This window comes from Acartia tonsa, chromosome 10 (genome assembly GCF_053477335.1).
Source record: "Acartia tonsa isolate MP-2025a chromosome 10, ASM5347733v1, whole genome shotgun sequence".
Taxonomy (NCBI): Eukaryota; Metazoa; Arthropoda; class Copepoda; order Calanoida; family Acartiidae; genus Acartia; species Acartia tonsa.
In genome coordinates, this window is record NC_137269.1 from 13,366,803 (window position 1) to 13,386,417 (window position 19,615).

At 31.5% G+C, this 19,615-nt stretch overlaps 2 protein-coding genes across 13 annotated transcripts in view; one reads left to right on the plus strand and one right to left on the minus strand.

The window, feature by feature from the left end:
* The window catches only part of LOC145329451 (alanine--glyoxylate aminotransferase-like), a 557,715-nt gene that overhangs the window by 365,413 nt on the left and 172,687 nt on the right, over window positions 1-19,615 (minus strand). The gene's annotated exons all lie outside the window — the stretch shown is intronic.
* rhea (Talin_middle and talin-RS domain-containing protein rhea) overlaps window positions 1-19,615 on the plus strand; it is a 205,122-nt gene that overhangs the window by 29,365 nt on the left and 156,142 nt on the right. For 2 of the 12 annotated variants that reach the window (XM_080173570.1, XM_080173587.1), the window contains exon 1: window positions 8,467-8,630. The exons of 9 other annotated variants lie outside the window; for them this stretch is intronic. The gene's annotated coding sequence lies outside the window, so the exon portion shown is untranslated. Of the gene's footprint in view, window positions 1-8,466; window positions 8,631-19,615 lie in introns of those variants that run through there. One more of the 12 variants, XM_080173561.1, reaches the window with a different exon arrangement.

A 19,615-nucleotide genomic window follows, 5' to 3' on the forward strand; every position in this document is an offset into this window, starting at 1 on the left:
TGTCCCCTCCCTCCCTGATGAGTTTGTCTTGATAAAATTGGTCGTGGGGAGAGATTGATGCTCCACTTGCATGCAAGGATTATCATTTAAAGGTCGGTTAATTAGTCAGGGAGGGAGGAGACATCGGACTGTAAATTGAAGTTTTATAAGCATGTTATCTTATTTGTTGTCTGAACAAATTTTAGTACTTTTATTGAGTTGTCATTGGTTGGTTCCAGGCTAGTAGTGTCCAATCTTTTAGACCACTAACTTTAATCTACAGAAAGTATGATTTTTGGAGGATTAAACATATAAAGAAGGTGTATTAACTTTTTTTTTCATAGCTAGCCGGTGCTTTTAGTAAGTAGTAGATGTAAAATTTTTCATAGAATTCAGATATGCAATCGGTTTTTTTTGTAGACCTCTTATTTTTTAAGTAAGTTAAGTTTTTTTTCAGAAAAATATTACGAATCCATTGTAAGCAAACTTGAAATAAAAAGTTTACAATATAGTTTATAAACTACAATAAAAGGAATTATATGAAAATATTATATTATATTATACAGGCAACCACCTTATTTTTTGAATTGAGAATAAAAATGGGAAGGGGGTAAAGAGGGGGTAACTAGGGGATGACGAAAGTGTTGCCTGTACAACAAAATACAATAGGCCATTTTTTCATTTAGTATTTTTTTACTTTTTTTCAATTTTGCTTACAATGGATTCGTAATATTTTTCTGATTCTAAAGGTATATATGAACCCATATTTTTTTTACCTGTGAAATGATAAAATTAAGTTCAAAGTTTTTATTCTCGTGGGTTAAAAAAAATCAATTTTTTCAATAACTACCTGACAAAATTCAAAAAGTATGGTGTCAAATTAAAGATTTTACTAGTTTTTTTCATAATGGCCATTTTTTTCCTTTTTTTTGTTGCGTTTTAGTACCTTAAAATCGACTTATTTTAAAAAAAAAAAACTTAAATTACTTTAAAAATAAGAGGTCTAAAAAAAACCGATTGCATATCTGAATTCTATGAAAAATTTTACATCTACTACTTACTAAAAGCACCGGCTAGCTATGAAAAAAAAAGTTAAGACACCTTATTTGCAAACAAAATGTATTTCTTTGAGAAGAAATTAAGCAAGAAGCCATATCATATGCATAACTGACGGAATGACTTACTAACATTAACAGACTACAGAAGAGTCTCGTCACTAAGTTAGAGAATGGGATAAAACCTGCTAATGTTCAACTTTTTATAATATACACTTGCATACTTTTGGTCACCATTCCCCCCATACCTCAATTAGATATCCCCCATAATTTTTTTGGGGTCTGGGGAAAATTATGTAAAGGGGGAGGGGATGGGGTGAACAATATATATGATGGGGGGAATAGGAACTAAGGTACATTACAACATTGTGTAGGCTTTTCAGGGAGCTGGATAATAGTTTTTAACATAGGGAATCTCGAGTTTTCCCTCAAAGTATCTTGTTGAGCAATGAACCCCTCCACTACCTTGTCTTAGAATTAAGAAAATAATGGGGGGGGGGGGGGATAGTTTTTTGTTTATTTAATCATTATTTTAAGTCAGGTTAGGTTAGGTTATATTCGGTACTGAGTAGTAAAAACTCTAAGTAAGGTACATATTATTCCTAGGCAGGTTTAAGGCTTTTTAGATATAAAAAAGATCATAAATTTGCACCCTTCTGAAAATATCCATAATTTAGTTTTTACTTATTTTTCCATATCTCTATAAGCCCTGGTAATATAGTACATGTTTAGTTATTTGGGGGGAAATATTTTTATAACAGCCCCATGAGTAAGATTTTTATCTTAACATTTCTTATTTAACCCAAACAAAAATTTATCTTATGTACAAATTGGAAGAAGTGCTTTAAATGTTAAAATGCATTTATCATTTAGGGGACGCATTTTATCATGCAATTTTAATTCAAACTCTACAAACTTAACTTTTTAGAAAGGGGGGTACCTCCACCCTCACAAACCTTATGAAGGATAAAACCAAGAAAGTTGTTTTTAAATCCAAAAATTCACCATAACATTCTTGATTAAAAACTGTTAACTTTTATCCCATTCCTCATGCCGTTGCAAAAAATTAATGCAATGCAGCTTTTTTGTGGCCTTAATTTTTGCATACCATAATAAACATTTGCAAGCGACATAATTCGCGTCCGTTTTTAAATTTTCCCTTTGGGAAAAACTAGATAGGGTGAATGCTTTTTTTAAGGAGGGGGGAGTCTATTTGGGTGGGTGGGAGTGCATGGGGGCGTAGAGCAAGACAAAATTAGATGCGACATAAAAGTAATAGAAAGTTGAGATACAATTTTAGATTAGAAAATTAGACCCAACCTATATTAGGAAGTAAATATATGTATGTATGGGAATTGGAATAGGATTCAGAAGTTCTAGATGGTCAAACTGGCTTTATAATCCGTCAAAATTAAAAAGGGGTTTTTAGCAGACGAATTCTTTTTCTATACACGATACAATCAAATAAGAGGAGCTACTAAACTTATCGACGATATAATTATATAGCTTTATACTAAGAATTCGGTTACACACAAAAGAGATATCCGAAAGAGACAGACCGATTTTATATTCCAATTCTAATTAAATAGCCGAATAATGATCCCTTTTACTGGTAGGATAACCCAAAAATATTTTTTTTCTTTCCCAACTTTTTCCATTTATTTTGGTTACCTAATTGAATTATTTCTGCCTCTACACTATGATTAATTTTATCTCAGATAGAGAACTCAAAGAAAACAAATATATTCAAATTATTTCCGGTGTTGTAATTATTTATCTAAAGGCCTCGCTTCTAGCCTTTAGAAAGGACAAAAATTTTTACAATTTTCCCTTAGGAATAAAAACAATTAAAATATGACTTTGTCTAATATAGCATAAAACTTAGAATGATTGACTATGGATAATAAGCTATGAGATTTCTGAGATCTTTTAATGGACACACAAATTGCAACTACCCCTTTAAACAACCACATCCCTTCTTGGAACACAAAATCTATTGGTTATTCCGTCCATAAAAGACAGGCAAACATTCAACTACATTTATGTTTAACCTTTTGTCAGTCTCATATCATCACATTTCTTGATGAATTAAAAACATTTTGTTGACAAATCCGGTAAAAACTTTTTACTCATATTCTTTCTCGGGGAATAAATTCTTGTCAGCATTTTAGGGATATAGTTACTGAAGAAAAAAACGGCACACGCCGAATCCGTTACAAAAAAAGATACCATAGAATAGAAGTGAAAGGGTATCTCCTTCTTCTGTTTCAGACGCTTGAACTTCGATTCATTGACTAAGTGCAAACCATTATTTCATGGACAAATAGAACTCTTCTACAAAGGTCGTGCAATCAAATGGTTGAATGCCCACTGGCAACGTTACCCTTGGTCATTCAACCCCAAGATGGTTATATGAATTCATATCAATATTTTTAAGTCAGCCAAATCTATATAGGGAAGTTTCTTTGTTAAATTTGAAAAGTCTTTTTTTGTCATCCGCGTTATTATTAAAAATATTTATTATAACAAATATGATTTTATTTAAAATCCATTCTTAATATTAAATAAAAGCTGCTTGAAGCAAGGCAAAATTAACCAATAACCAACCTTTTAGACTTTGTAAAGAACATGAATATTTTTGTAAGATTTTGGTATTAGGTAATTCAAGTAATGACGAACATTAACAATTTTAGAGTAGCTATTCTACCAAAATTGTAGTTCCATTTCAAAGTAAAACCTTTCAAAAATACAAATGATATGTGTCAAGAAAATTTTCTAAAACATTTTTCACTGTAGATGCATCTTTTTTTTCAAATAGACAGGAAATTCTAAATGAACAAGAATGACTGCATCTACAAGAAAGTAGCTAGACAAACTATCATTAACAATCATAAAGTGTCTTTTGATATTGTAGAAACTGGATGTTGTTAAAGGTCTAAAAAAATTTCGACGTTAGGTTTTGTTAAAATTGATTAAATGCTTGAATCTTACTATGAGTGGTCGAACTTTCATTTTAAGGTGTAAATATTAATGGCCAAGAAAATATCCAAACATTTCCGTCCAGATAAGGATAATATGCTATGAAAAGAGGAAGAAATATTTTATTTGCATTCATTCATAAAAAAAAATCCACGCAACCTTAGTATAAACCAGCAGGTATTGTCTATTAAAAATGAAACATTTCGTTATAACTTCAAAATACTACCATTATACAAAAATATATATATTAGTTTTTGTTGTGAACGTATTGACTGGCGGACTCGAACAAATAAAAGAACAGCTGTGCTTTTAAAAAAAAGAACATTTTGCATTTGAAATAATTTTTGAACACAATACATTTGGGAGAAAAGATGTTAACAAATGAAGGCGAAAAAGAATTTATAGTTTTCTGCTATGAAAAAAAGAATTACTATTTTAGTAAATTATCTTATTGTCCTTTTGAGGTCAGCTGTGAGACAAACGTTAAATTTTTTTTGCTGAATTTTCACCAAGTGAAAGTCTTGTGTCATTATCTGTTATGAGAAAAAAGTTATTAATTAATTAAAATTTAAAATTGTGATTTTTTGATGGATTTCTTTGATGAAATGACAGGCCGGTCAATTTTTAGGTCATTTTTTGCGGTTTTTGGGCCGTCACGCCCAAACGGTTTGAGATAATTTCACGGGACCTTTTGCCCGACCTAAGCCTGGTTATTTGTAAGGTCTAAGAAAAAAAAAATCCCGGATTGGATGAAGCACGACGTCGCTGCGTGCCGTCAAAAATCGCTGGTCGGCTCATTTTGCCCCCTCAAACCCTCACCTCGTGCCATTTTTCTGTGTAAAGATTGTAATTATAATCTTTTGCGTAAGTCTGTTTTTTTTCCTAGACCTCACAAATAACCAGACTTAGGTTGGGCAAGGGTCCCGTGAGATTATCTCAAACCGTTTGGGCGTGACGGCCCAAAAACCGCAAAAAATGACCTAAAAATTGACCGGCCTGTCATTTCATCAAAGAAATCCATCAAAAAATCACAATTTGAAATTTTAATTAATTAATAACTTTTTTCTCATAAAAGATAATGACACAAGACTTTCACTTGGTGAAAATTCAGCATTGTGGGCCGCCTAGACTTTATATTTGGTGACCCTGGGGTGACGGGTTCAGTGCCCCCCACACCCACGAAGTGGGCATACTTTTGAAAATCGCGTTTTTTCAGTTTTTCCCCTTAAAGGAGGGGAAGGAGTCGTTTTAGAGACTTCAAGCATCTCTTTGATGTTGAACAACTTTTTGAGGCAGACATTTCATTATTTATGTTTCATTCGCCTCCGGCTGACCGTTTAGCCGTTATTTGCCGCCGAAGGCGTGATTTTTGGCGATTTTTGCCGTTTCCGAGGTTTTAATGGACATTTAGGAGGGGATAGAGTTGTCCAATCAAGTTGATGATGAAGTACATTTTTGTAGGCAATTGCATTGGCTAAATTTCATGTGAAGTAAAATTTTTTGTACCTCTAACCGGTTTTGCTCCAGCTGAATCGATTTACAGATACCCCCTAAAAACCGGAAAAAACCGGTTTTTCATAAAATTCACGGCCGGTTTTGGCCGGATCCGGCTCAAATTTTGCATGGAGTCATCCTTTGATATTCCCAACAGTTGATACTTGACTCAGCAAGATCCCAGAAAAGTGTGGTATATCTAGGGGGGGGGGGGGGATAATATTGATACTGTTTTCTACATTTAAGGGAATAAAGTTTTATTTTGGTATATATTTTTAAAAACTTTATTCAATTACATATTTTTAATGAACCCTGTAATAGTAATTTCTTTCATCGTATTATAAACCGCTTTTCGCGGATATAGAATGTACAATTATAAGATTAAAACTGGTTTTAATCTTAAGATTTTACATATTCGTAGAAAGCTGGATATAATAAGTTTTTTCGTATGGATGAGAACCGGTTCCTATCCACCGGATTCGAATGAATACGAGAAAAGCTTTTAAATATGTTAGAATGTCGTTATTTTTTTAGATAAAGGAAAGACAGGTTTTGATAATCTCGTTATTAAAGTATTGAGAAACATCTTATAAAACTAAAAAAATCTTTAACTTAGAAACAGGTATTGAAAAGCTGAATTGTATTAATATCTATCTGCGTTTAAACGGGTCTAAAACAAGTTTTATTGTAAAGGAGGTTCATCTAGTTACTTTTCATTTATTTTTCATATCTTAAATGCATTAGTTAAAACTAATTACAATTTATAAATTTTTAAAAGCGAAGCTTTTCTATAATTAGGGTCGGTCCGTCCGTCCGAAATAGATAGCTTTTATTCGTTAATTTAAGCATGTTAGAATTGTCTTATCGATTTCAAACTTTGCATGATGATTCCTGTAGTAGTTGGGTACGATTTAGAAAGCGTAGCAACTCTATAATCATTACCAGAATGTCCGTACGTCCATTTTAAACATGTTGATTTTTCTACTTTTTTAACAACAAATTTTCAAGTGTTTTAATTATCCGTTTGATCTGATTTATGGTATATTGATTCCTGGGACAACAAAGAACAATATTATAAGCGAAGCAACTCTATAATCAAGTCCAAAAATGTAAGTATGTCCATAAACAGTATCCTGTTTTTAACCAGTTTTCAACAAATTTACCTACAATTTTGATTCGACATTTCCTACCGTTTCAGTGCTTCGCTTTTATGGATGTTGTCATCCTTGTTAATTGTATAATCATTTTGCGTAAGTCAAAGTAACTTTTAAAAGCATTTTTTTAAAATGACCAAACTGTCTTTTTTTCTAAATTAATTTATAAAATAAAATTTTATTTGTTACCAACCTAAGATTACAAAACAAAAATAAAGGATAAGTTAAGATGTTTGCAGTATGAACAGTACATCCCAAGAATACATTCTTTTTATACAAATCTTGTGATTCTAACTTTTGACATGATTTCTACAGATATATCATGTGGGGGGGGGGGTGGATAACATTTTGGGTGGGAAAAAAAAGAGGGATAAAACCATCATAAGGTTTTGGGGGGGGGGGGGGGAGGTTGGATTGATGGAGGATGCCCAAAAGTTTGTAATCATGTGATCCTGTTTTATGTAAACCGAGGCCATTCCAGGGCATCACAAGATACTAGATAGCAGAGCAGAGACTTTAGGAGATAAGACAATGAACTATAAAATGATGTACATTGTACATCCACAATGATGATAAACAAAATTACCCCCTCTGTAGATTAAGATTTTTAAGATGTTGAAACGTTGAGACAAACCAACCAATCACAACTAACAAAAGTACCCAACGAGTAAGAAAACGTGGTTATAAAACTTTGGATACCAGGGTAATTTACTGAACTATGTCCCCTCTCGTCCTGATAGCAGATACAAAGATGAGACTCGTTTCGGACTATTTAATAAGATTTGTACATTTTTTAAGTTTCTTTTTGATAGTAGATTAATTGACGAAAAAGTAAAATTAGGTCAATTTTGAAACGGGACTGTTTTTCCACAACCCTGCAAGTTTAGGTTCTTCCGTTAGGGCGATTTAATTTTTGTTTTGGGGGATGCTTTTATACCATGTTTTACGCAAAGAAATTGTTATGTTACTCTTAACATCTTATAACACTGCACTTCTAAGATATTTGTGAAATAATTATTAAATAAGTTTCTTCTACACCTACTAAACTTACTTTTTCTTATAAACATAAAATAAAACTAAAGTCCTATTCTTGATAAATCTTTTACTTTAAAATGAATGCCCATAAACAAATGTTCTAGAAAGTAAAATAAAAAATGGGCCGTTTTAGCTTCCATTTCCGTATAAGATTGCTTTTATACGTCGTCAGCTTTAAATAGTTTTCTTAGGGAGGGGGGTAATGGGGGCCATAAATTTTTGTTGTAAGGGGGTTTGGCAGAAACTAATGTCTCCCCATTGAATTGGTATAATATCAGTTAATTGCTGGGCCGTTTAGATAAACCTGTGTGATAAAGGTGATTTAAGAGATTGCTTCACCCCATTTTACCACCCGCACACAGCCGACTGACAGACAGACAGACTGACAAATGGGTAGGTCAGTCAAACAGCCTCAATTTTGCCGGCTAACCTCCTATTGGCTAAAACCATATGGTTCAAGCTTTGCCATTGGTTACAAACTTTGATTAAGTCCTCTCTTATTGGTTGGTTAAGCCTCGCCAAATCCCTGGCGGACAGCCATTCTGTCCTCCTATTGGCGGAGAATACATAAGTTCGAGGCTTCTCCGGAACGTTGCCTTTCGAGGATTCCTTGGCATGAAACATAATTTCCCCTCTTTTTGCAAACCAGCGGAAGCTGCCCAAAAGTTAGAAAGGGTCAAAATTTTTGGTTTTAGACAAGGGGTAATGCTGCAGGAAGGGAGGGGATGCCAAATATGGGCAGATTTAGTTGGATTTTGCTAACCCAAGCAAATATTTGGAAGAAGACCCAGGCCATAAAAAAAGAAAGACTGAAAGAAAGCATGGTAAGTCATATGATTTTGTCAGCTTACTTTCTATCCCACACACTAGTACCCACCCCTGCAAGTTCACCCTCATAGTTTTATGAATTGCCAAAAAGTTATAAAAAATCGAGGTAATTTTTTAAAAGTTTTATAATAAATCATGATAATCTTTTTTTTAAATTTGTGTATAAAAGACATCGTATTAAAGTGAACTTTCAAGTGTTAATCATTTTAATGTTACATGTATTCTTTTGAAATGACCTCAATTTGTTTCGGTTAGGTCATTTGAAACTAGGGCTCGGCCGCCGCGTTTCAGCCACAACTAAGCCAAAAAAAAATTAAACTGGTTTGGATGCCTTGAACATTTTTTTTAAAGAGGGATTTTCATATTTTTGCCAGGTTTAGACTGCCAGCTGATTTTTAAAATGATAAAAGATTGATTCCACTGTGGCTTACAGGCGCGCTAACGCAAGGCTGCCGAACCCTAGTTTGCAGCCCTTTGATATTTTTTTATCGAAGCTTCTTTTTATCTATAGAATGTTAGTGCGTTCGTCCGTTTTTGAAAGTTGCATACGTTGCATAATATAATGTCATATTAAGATATTAACTGACATATATACAAAATTATGTTTATTTATGACCACGTTATCTTATTCGCTGTCTAAAAACTTTTCTATATTTTTAATTGATCGGATTATTTGGGGATATTTATTTATCAATTATCGGCCAATGTCTTTTCCCTTAAGATCCCTGGCATAACTGCTTATTAAAAATAAAATGCATAGAATTAAACAGATTTAATAAAAGTCATTGCTAGTTATAAGTTTCTCTGTAATTTAATATCAATGCATAAAAAATTAAGCTGTGTGTTAGCGTGAAGTCAAAATAGAGGGCTCGGCAGCCGCAGCCGTCTCGAATAATTTTGTTTAATCCGCAGCTCAAGCTACTATTGTGTTACTAATCAGTAACTGTATATTTTTCAGCTGATTATTTTTTCGGCAATTGCAGCAGTTATCTTACACTAACCCTTAGCAAAGCAGTCAATCTATGCAAAGCTGCAGCCGAGCTGCTGCCGAGCTCTGAATAAAAATGACTCTAATTCTTTGAATAAAGAGTGTATACTATTACTATATATTGTAGTATGATATATTGTAGTATGTTATTGGCAGCGCCCCTAACATAAAGGGGCTCCGTATTCGTTGGAGAATATGTCGGCAGAAAATTGCATAAACCCCTATACAAATACTTGAATTTTAAAATAAGATAGCCTAAAACCATCCCAGGACCTACATAAAGTTTCCCTAAAATTAAGAATTAAATGAGTTCAGTAGTTATCGATATCTTAAGCTTCAGACAAAAAGAACCTCACTACTTTGTATAAAAGTTTTAAAAATTTATGTAATGAATTCATAATTTAAACTTTTCATGAACTAATTATGAATTAACTCTACCACGTCGGTACTATTATGATAAAATGGTGTGGGTATATTTTATATACTCATAAATAGCAAAGACAAATATCGTTTTAGGACCTGTTAGGCTCAATGCATTATTAATGGGGTAAAAATGATATTTCATAATGTGATAGGTAAATAAGAAAACTACTATACAATTAAGAATTTTCCTATCTTTAGAACTAATGTTATATAAAATTGCTTAAATCTTAATTTCATATATATTAAAGAATTTTTCTAAAAAAAGTGATTATCCATAAAAAGTTTAATGAAAAGTAATCTTATATTTTTTTTTCTCGTATTCATTTGAATCCGGTGGATAGGAACCGGTTCTCATGAATACGAAAAAACTATGTCTAGCATCGTATTATATCCAGTTTTCTACGAATATAGAAATGTACAATAATAACATTAAAACTAGTTTTTTTAGCCGGCAGCCGCAGCCGCAGCCGTCTCGAATAATTTTGTTTAATCCGCAGCTCAAGCTACTATTGTGTTACTAATCAGTAACTGTATATTTTTCAGCTGATTATTTTTTCGGCAATTGCAGCAGTTATCTTACACTAACCCTTAGCAAAGCAGTCAATCTATGCAAAGCTGCAGCCGAGCTGCTGCCGGGCTCTGAATAAAAATGACTCTAATTCTTTGAATAAAGAGTGTATACTATTACTATATATTGTAGTATGATATATTGTAGTATGTTATTGGCAGCGCCACTAACATAAAGGGGCTCCGTATTCGTTGGAGAATATGTTGGCAGAAAATTGCATAAACCCCTATACAAATACTTGAATTTTAAAATAAGATAGCCTAAAACCATCCCAGGACCTACATAAAGTTTCCCTAAAATTAAGAATTAAATGAGTTCAGTAGTTATCGATATCTTAAGCTTTAGACAAAAAGAACCTCACTACTTTGTATAAAAGTTTTAAAAATTTATGTAATGAATTCATAATTTAAACTTTTCATGAACTAATTATGAATTAACTCTACCATGTCGGTACTATTATGATAAAATGGTGTGGGTATATTTTATATACTCATAAATAGCAAAGACAAATATCGTTTTAGGACCTGTTAGGCTCAATGCATTATTAATGGGGTAAAAATGATATTTCATAATGTGATAGGTAAATAAGAAAACTACTATACAATTAAGAATTTTCCTATCTTTAGAACTAATGTTATATAAAATTGCTTAAATCTTAATTTCATATATATTAAAGAATTTTTCTAAAAAAAGTGATTATCCATAAAAAGTTTAATGAAAAGTAATCTTATATTTTTTTTCTCGTATTCATTTGAATCCGGTGGATAGGAACCGGTTCTCATGAATACGAAAAAACTATGTCTAGCATCGTATTATATCCAGTTTTCTACGAATATAGAAATGTACAATCATAACATTAAAACTAGTTTTTTTAGCCGGTGCCTTCGGCACCACGGGGCTAAAAAAACTAGTTTTAATCTTATAATTGTACATTCTATATCCGCGGAAAGCCGTTTATAATACGATACGAGAAATAACTATTATGGCATTTTGTCATATTTCTTTATAAAGATTTGTTATTTAAGGGAAGGTATCTAATGGGATGAGACAGTGGATAATAAATTATATTACGTTTCCAATGATGATATATATTAGTCATTATTAGTTTGGAACGAACTAATAAAAGTTTAATAAAGTAACCGATCGATCCAGCCGTTTACAAGATCTTAAGTAAATAGTTTACAAAGTAAAATATTGCTTAGTTAAACCTACCACTGTTTAGTACCTATTACGTTATGTGGCAAGTTTGAGCTAGAAATTAATTTATTCAAATCATAATTCATTAAAACTATTACAGTATAAGAAGTTATTAGTTTAAAGGGGTATTGGCAGGAAGGGATAGGACGATGGGCTTTTTATTACACTGGTCCCAAAAGTTTTTATATTAACGTTTTCTTATTTGCTGGCTTAACAACTTTGGGGATTTTTATTGAATTATGATTAGTTAATTCATTAAGCTGAGTGTCCAAACGTTTTAACTACTAATTGAAATATGCAGAAGGGGTGATTTTGTGTATCATCATTGGTGATGTACATCAATTTATCGGCCATTGTCTTATCCCTTATATCATTGGATATTGGGCAAGTACAGGGAATATTGTAACTAAAGAACTAAAAAATTTTCTTCGCTTGATTTAGCTATGGCTTTAACTACATATATACTAGTTGCTTCCACCCTAGAGCGGGTGCCGGGTCAAATAAATAGCTCAAAACCACGCCAAGACATTATTAACCGGGTCAAATAAATAGCTCAAAACCACGCCAAGACATTATTAAGTTTCTCTAAAAAAGTACTACCCATTCAGACCAGCAATTTCCGAGATCTTTAGCTATTGACAAAAAAAACTTACTACTCGTACTTGGTTAGAGTAGCAACCCTTCTTAAAATTAAGACAGCCAAAGAACAGCCCTGTGGGATTGCTAATGACATTTAATCTTGAGGAAAACAGGAATATATGGATATTTAATTGGAATATAAAAAAGTTGAAAATCTTTTTAAAACACATGTTCATCCCTTTTTTTGTAAAAATGCGACTAAAAATGGGGGAGAGGGAGGTATTTTTATAGTTTTTAGTTGGTGCCTCTTCTGAATTATTTATAAGCTCTCTTTACACCTACTATAGAGGAGAACCATATCGTAACTGTTAGCGAGATCTTAAGCTACAGTCACACAGACAGACAGAGAGACATCTGGTAACTCTTTTATTACTTAGGGCAGGGGAAGTCATTATATAACGTCTCCACGAATATTGGGGGGAAGATTAATTTTTCTGCAAAAGACCTTTGCTATATCCATGTAAGTTAACAGGGCCGTGCTAAATTTTATTTTATTTGCATATTTTGTCAGGGATAAGGGATATTACATATTCACAACAAAGAAAATTTGTTGCTACCCAGTGTATAAAACCTAGCCTAACCTGACCTAAAGCAAAACAAACAAACGAAAAACTAACCCCATCCCCTTATTTTACATTTTTTCAATAATAAAAGATAAGGGGTTTTGCGTGCTCAATAGAGCACTTTGTGTAAAATCGCAACATTTTTTTAAAAGTTGCCTTTCCCCCATAATCCCGTGAATTTAAATGTCAATTTTGTTTAAACATGAATTTGATTTTTGGTTGAGCAGATTTAATAATTATTCATTTCCTGGCTCATTAATGAGTTTGTTTAGTATTGTGCTAGCTTCATACTCTGCAGGGATCTTAAGGGATAAGATAATAGACGATAAATTGATTATATTACCATTGATGTGATATAGATTGGCTGATAGTTTGGATATTACCAGTTAGGATCCAACTAATCAAAATGAAATAAAAGTACTGAAAGTTTTTGGCTACTTCTTCGGTACAGTCAAACAGACAAACAAACACAAATCCTGTTACTTTATAATAAGGATTAATGGTAATTCTTACTCTTTGTTGTACTAATTTTTGCGCCCTTAACGTCCAGAGGATCGTCCAAAAATGTGGTTCGAGGTCCACGTCCACATTTCTTTTTCCTTTAAAAAAAGAATTTATGGGGGTTGGGGATTTTTCTAGTTGTGATGTTTTTTATAACTTTTCAGTTTTAATAAGGTTTAAATGAACTATTTTTGAAATACTCTTTAAGGTTTTCATTTTTTTTGAAATACTCTTTAAGGTTTTCATTTTTTTGCCTTATTATTTTGTTGCCTTAAACAAATAAATCAAATAAAATTATATTTCAAAAGCACATGTAACAACATATGAAGACCAAGGGAAAACAGTTATTATCCAAATGTTTCTGCCCCAACCTTTTAGCAAACCTTGCAATTTTGGTGGCTTTCAAGTGGTCTACACGGAGGGAGAAAAATATTCTGTAATTTCAATCGATTTAATCCATGTAGTTTTGGATTCTATCCTTTGTGGTCTGTTTATTGAATCAGGTAAATAATGTGTTTATTAGTTATAAGGTTTATTTCACTATAGCTTCAAAACCGCTGAAGTCATACTGAAAAAAAACATACATTGGGTCGTAATAATGACAATAAAATAAAAACAGTGAAATAAATTTCTGTTTAGATGGCCCGGGACTTGGGCCTCTCTGGGACTACAAAACTGGAATTAATCTAGATTAATCTTATATTTTTACTTTCCGCGAAAAGCTGTCTCTAAAATACGATATGATGATTAACTATTATGTGTTAACTAAGTATAAAATGGCATGTCAATATTATCTTAGTTTAGATTTTTTGAATTGCCATATAGTCGACCAAATACAATTTGATTAATTATCGACAATAAATTGATTAAACTTAAGATACAATTATAAAAACAATACATAATTAAAATTTTCGAATTTGTGTCCCCGTTCTTAAAAGTATTATCCTAATAGCTTTGTATTCACTAATAATGGTGTAACCAGCCACATTTTGGGCTGATTGTCCTACCAAAAATTTACTAAATTAAAAATTTATAAAAAAAAGAACTATCTTTTTACTCATTTTTGTTGGCGACGGCTAAACCTGTTCAAAAATATAGACGACTGTGGCTAAATATTCCGCAATCAACCGCCATTTTTAGCGGTTGCAGCTATAGATTGTAAGAACATGTTAAATTGAATTTAAGGTTTTGACATAATGAGTAAAAGTAAAGTCTATCTGGGTTTATTTTTGGTTACAGCACTTCATGGTAAACAAATGTTTCCGGGGAGAAGGGGGGGATCCAATTTTTTAAAAAATACATTTTTTCTTATAGACAAGGGTGATAATCCCCATCAAAAAAGTTGAATATACTTTACAATAGAAAAACATTCATTAGTAATTATAAAATAGCTTTAACGTGCTTAATTGTCCCAGAAGTGCTCATTTGTTATAAAAGTTATTTTTAATATCTAATTTTTGTAAGACCTAAAGTATTATATTAAAATGTTTTTGAATGTCAAATATCTAGTGGTTATTGTATGTTCTTTTTTATATTAATATTTAATTTTTTAAAGACCCTCTGCTAAATAAACAGTTGGCTTTTTTGGTGACCAAAATATTTAGTAACCCATTTATTTATTTAATGGTCCATAATCAATTTAAATTTTACAATACCAACTTGGAAATACAAACATAAATTTCTTTCAACGAAAGTAAATAAGAAAAAATTCTTTTTAAAATTCACAATTATGTCCCAAAGTAGCACAGCATATAGAACCATGATATCTACAGAGATAGAATGTTTGAAAATAGAATATCAATCAATTAATGTAAAAGTTCTAAAAAAAGTAAATTATTCAGTTGTATGAATATCTATATTTGTCAATCAAATCACTGTTTATGATAGTTTTAGATTTTCTGAAGTTTAAACTGTAAAAGTCATTCAGAGGAGTAAATTGATATCTACACTGTTTATAAAGTAGCTGCGCTACTTTAAAAATATAATTTTGTTAATTTACGTGTCTACCACATCCAAGGATCTTCAGGGATAAGAGAATGAACGGTAAATTGATATACAATCCCAATGATGACAAACAAATCTATCCCTCCGTTTTATTTGAAAACTTTGGACAGTCCCAGTTTCGAACCTATCAATCATAAGTACCCAAAATTTTTTGGTCAACGAATAATATAACGTGGTTATAAAGCTTTGTATACTAGTGTAATTTATAGCCCTGTATCCCCTTCCTACCTGAGCATATCTTAAGCCAATTTTAGGTACAAAAGAAAACTTCCTTTTAGCGCCAAATCAATACTATAAAAAGAGTAATTTTCACACAAAGATTATGTCTTAAAACTGTTTCTAAAAATGGTTTTGCTCACGGAAGTCCAGGCAGAACTAGGGCATAAAATTACTCATGCAATGTTTATGAAATATATTAAAGAATTAAAGCATCACCTAAAATAAATATATAAACTCTATGAGAAGTTTAACTGTAAAGGAAAGCAATATTGGTTCAGCGGCGGTTCGCTGTTCGCTAAACAAACACGCACAGAAATAGAAATACATTTTTGTTATTTGTATGTAATGATAAACAGGCATTAATCATTATAATACAAATGTTCAAACTACAAATGTCTAAAAATAATTTATGTTAATTTTTACGTTTTAGGTATGTCATATTTTCTGAGATAGCTAACTAATTCTGCACTGGATAGCTACACTAATATTTTAATTAAATAAACCAAAATTAGAGGTTTATTTCATACCTTTTAAAATACAGTTAGGAAAAACACCCTGTATATACATAATACCCTGTAATAATAATATGTAGTACAAAAACTGGAGTTTTTAACACCTAAAATTTCCTTTTCTTATTATGGTTATATGTTATATGTTAATTTTTGCATATTACAATGTAAAATTTGTATTAAAATAAAAAATTCTACACTTTTGAATCTTTCTAGAATATTTCTTGATATTTATTGATGGACAAGGGCTAAAAGATCCGAAAAAATAACTTTTTGTCAGTAAAAATTAAACTTTTAATCAACACTTTTAAAACTCATCTTATACTAATATTAAATATTTTTATAAATAAATATAAATTTTTTTATAAATAAATATAAATTTTTTTTATTTTTTATAGAGCCATTCTATATCTGTTTTTAAATAATTTTTCTTATATCTTACTCTTATTCTCTCCAGTTATATAAAAAGTACAGACAGCCTTGAAACAGAATTGAAGAATTGATTTGCTGCAAAAAGAAATTATCCAAATATGTAGTCTAGTGTTTTCATTTCTAAAAGATTTGCTTAAATAAATTGTTAGGGAAATAAATTAAAAATTCAGAATCTATGTAAAAATTTTGCATCACGCTGCGCGGTTTTTATATTTTTTTCCCACTGGATAAATGGATAGTCAAATCTTTATTTCAGAGAATATTTTTCCCCCAGTAACTTTCATGTTTATTGGCAAATTTTTTTAATTTCCACTATTTTCATTCAAACCATTTGAATTATAACATTTCGTGGAGTTCTTCCCTTTGTTTATATTTAAAAAACATTAACGTTAAAATAGGGGGTTAAAAATAAAATTACCAAAAAATAAATTTTGAAGGATAATACTACCTTCTTCTTAAAAGAAACCTCTGTAAAGCTTCTAAGAAAACGTGGATGTCTTTGATAAAAATATATCATATAAGCCGAAAATTTTCTAAAACTATATATTAGTGTGTTCAAAATTATCCTTAATTCCCTGGTTATCTTTTAGTATTCCCACCTACTCGTTTTTATCATTCATATCTTTTCAGGGATGTGACAATGGACAATAAATTTATCTTTTCTCAATTTTTTAGAAATTCTGAATTTTGTAGCTCATAATTATTGGGAAATTTAAGAGTGCTGGGTGAATTAAGTGTCATTGTCTACTCCGTCCCTGGTGGTATTTTTTTCACTTAAATTTATGTAAAAACAAGTATGATGTCATAGTAGAGAAACTAACCACAACTCGCCCCCCCCCCCCCCCCCACTCTGAAAAAAGTACGAAATGTGCATTGTGAAAAATCCGGAAAGGCCTTTGGGCTGTTAAGTACTTTCGTACCCAAAGTTTTGTAACCACGTTAACGGAATAAATTGCGTAAAAACTTCAAATTGTGAATAGTTGGTTTGGAACTTTAACCAAACCAAAAACTTTTATGAACAGAAGGGCTTTTCCCTTCAGATCCTTAACCCATATGCGATAAAATGTAAAGGTTTACAAAAGAAACTGTAACGCGGATTTAATGCATACAGTTTCCAAAGACAACAAAACTACATAACAAGTAAATTTAAGGTTATTTCAATTTTATGCCCTATAAGAAGTTCATTAAAGGCTTTCATATGAACACATCATATCAATTTTCAAACATGCAAGATATCAGGGATCTAAAGGTCAATCAACTTAATGAACCAACCAATCAAAATCTAATCAAAGTAAACAAAGCAAATAAGAAAACGTGTTTTTAATACTTTGGGTACAAGTCTTATTAATACTAAAATGTCCTCTCCCTCCCTGACAAGATATACATGACTAGGGCACACTATAATAAACCAACCAATTTTAACCCAATATCCCCTACCTCAAAGTACCAAAAAATTACAGCAATTTTCAATTTGTGAATAATACAGTTCAGCTTTACATTGATTGTAGCACACCGCATTTTCGGGTTAAAAAGGTTAGTGATAAAATTTAGCGATTGTACCGATAAATAGACACTTTTACTGATATCATCTTTATCTTAGGTATACACACACTCTCTAGGATACAGGGTTATATCAATACAGGATAAATAGATACTTTTACTGATATCATCTTTATCTTAGGTATACACACACTCTCTAGGATACAGGGTTATATCAATACAGGATAAATAGATACTTTTACTGATATCATCTTTATCTTAGGTATACACACACTCTCTAGGATACAGGGTTATATCAATACAGGATAAATAGATACTTTTACTGATATCATCTTTATCTTAGGTATACACACACTCTCTAGGATACAGGGTTATATCAATACAGGATAAATAGACACTTTTACTGATATCATCTTTATCTTAGGTATACACACACTCTCTAGGATACAGGGATATATCAATACAGGATAAATAGATACTTTTACTGATATCATCTTTATCTTAGGTATACACACACTCTCTAGGATACAGGGATATATCAATACAGGATAAATAGATACTTTTACTGATATCATCTTTATCTTAGGTATACACACACTCTCTAGGATACAGGGATATATCAATACAGGATAAATAGATACTTTTACTGATATCATCTTTATCTTAGGTATACACACACTCTCTAGGATACAGGGTTATATCAATACAGGATAAATAGATACTTTTACTGATATCATCTTTATCTTAGGTATACACACACTCTCTAGGATACAGGGATATATCAATACAGGATAAATAGATACTTTTACTGATATCATCTTTATCTTAGGTATACACACACTCTCTAGGATACAGGGATATATCAATACAGGATAAATAGACACTTTTACTGATATCATCTTTATCTTAGGTATACACACACTCTCTAGGATACAGGGTTATATCAATACAGGATAAATAGATACTTTTACTGATATCATCTTTATCTTAGGTATACACACACTCTCTAGGATACAGGGTTATATCAATACAGGATAAATAGACACTTTTACTGATATCATCTTTATCTTAGGTATACACACACTCTCTAGGATACAGGGATATATCAATACAGGATAAATAGATACTTTTACTGATATCATCTTTATCTTAGGTATACACACACTCTCTAGGATACAGGGATATATCAATACAGGATAAATAGATACTTTTACTGATATCATCTTTATCTTAGGTATACACACACTCTCTAGGATACAGGGTTATATCAATACAGGATAAATAGATACTTTTACTGATATCATCTTTATCTTAGGTATACACACACTCTCTAGGATACAGGGTTATATCAATACAGGATAAATAGACACTTTTACTGATATCATCTTTATCTTAGGTATACACACACTCTCTAGGATACAGGGTTATATCAATACAGGATAAATAGATACTTTTACTGATATCATCTTTATCTTAGGTATACACACACTCTCTAGGATACAGGGATATATCAATACAGGATAAATAGATACTTTTACTGATATCATC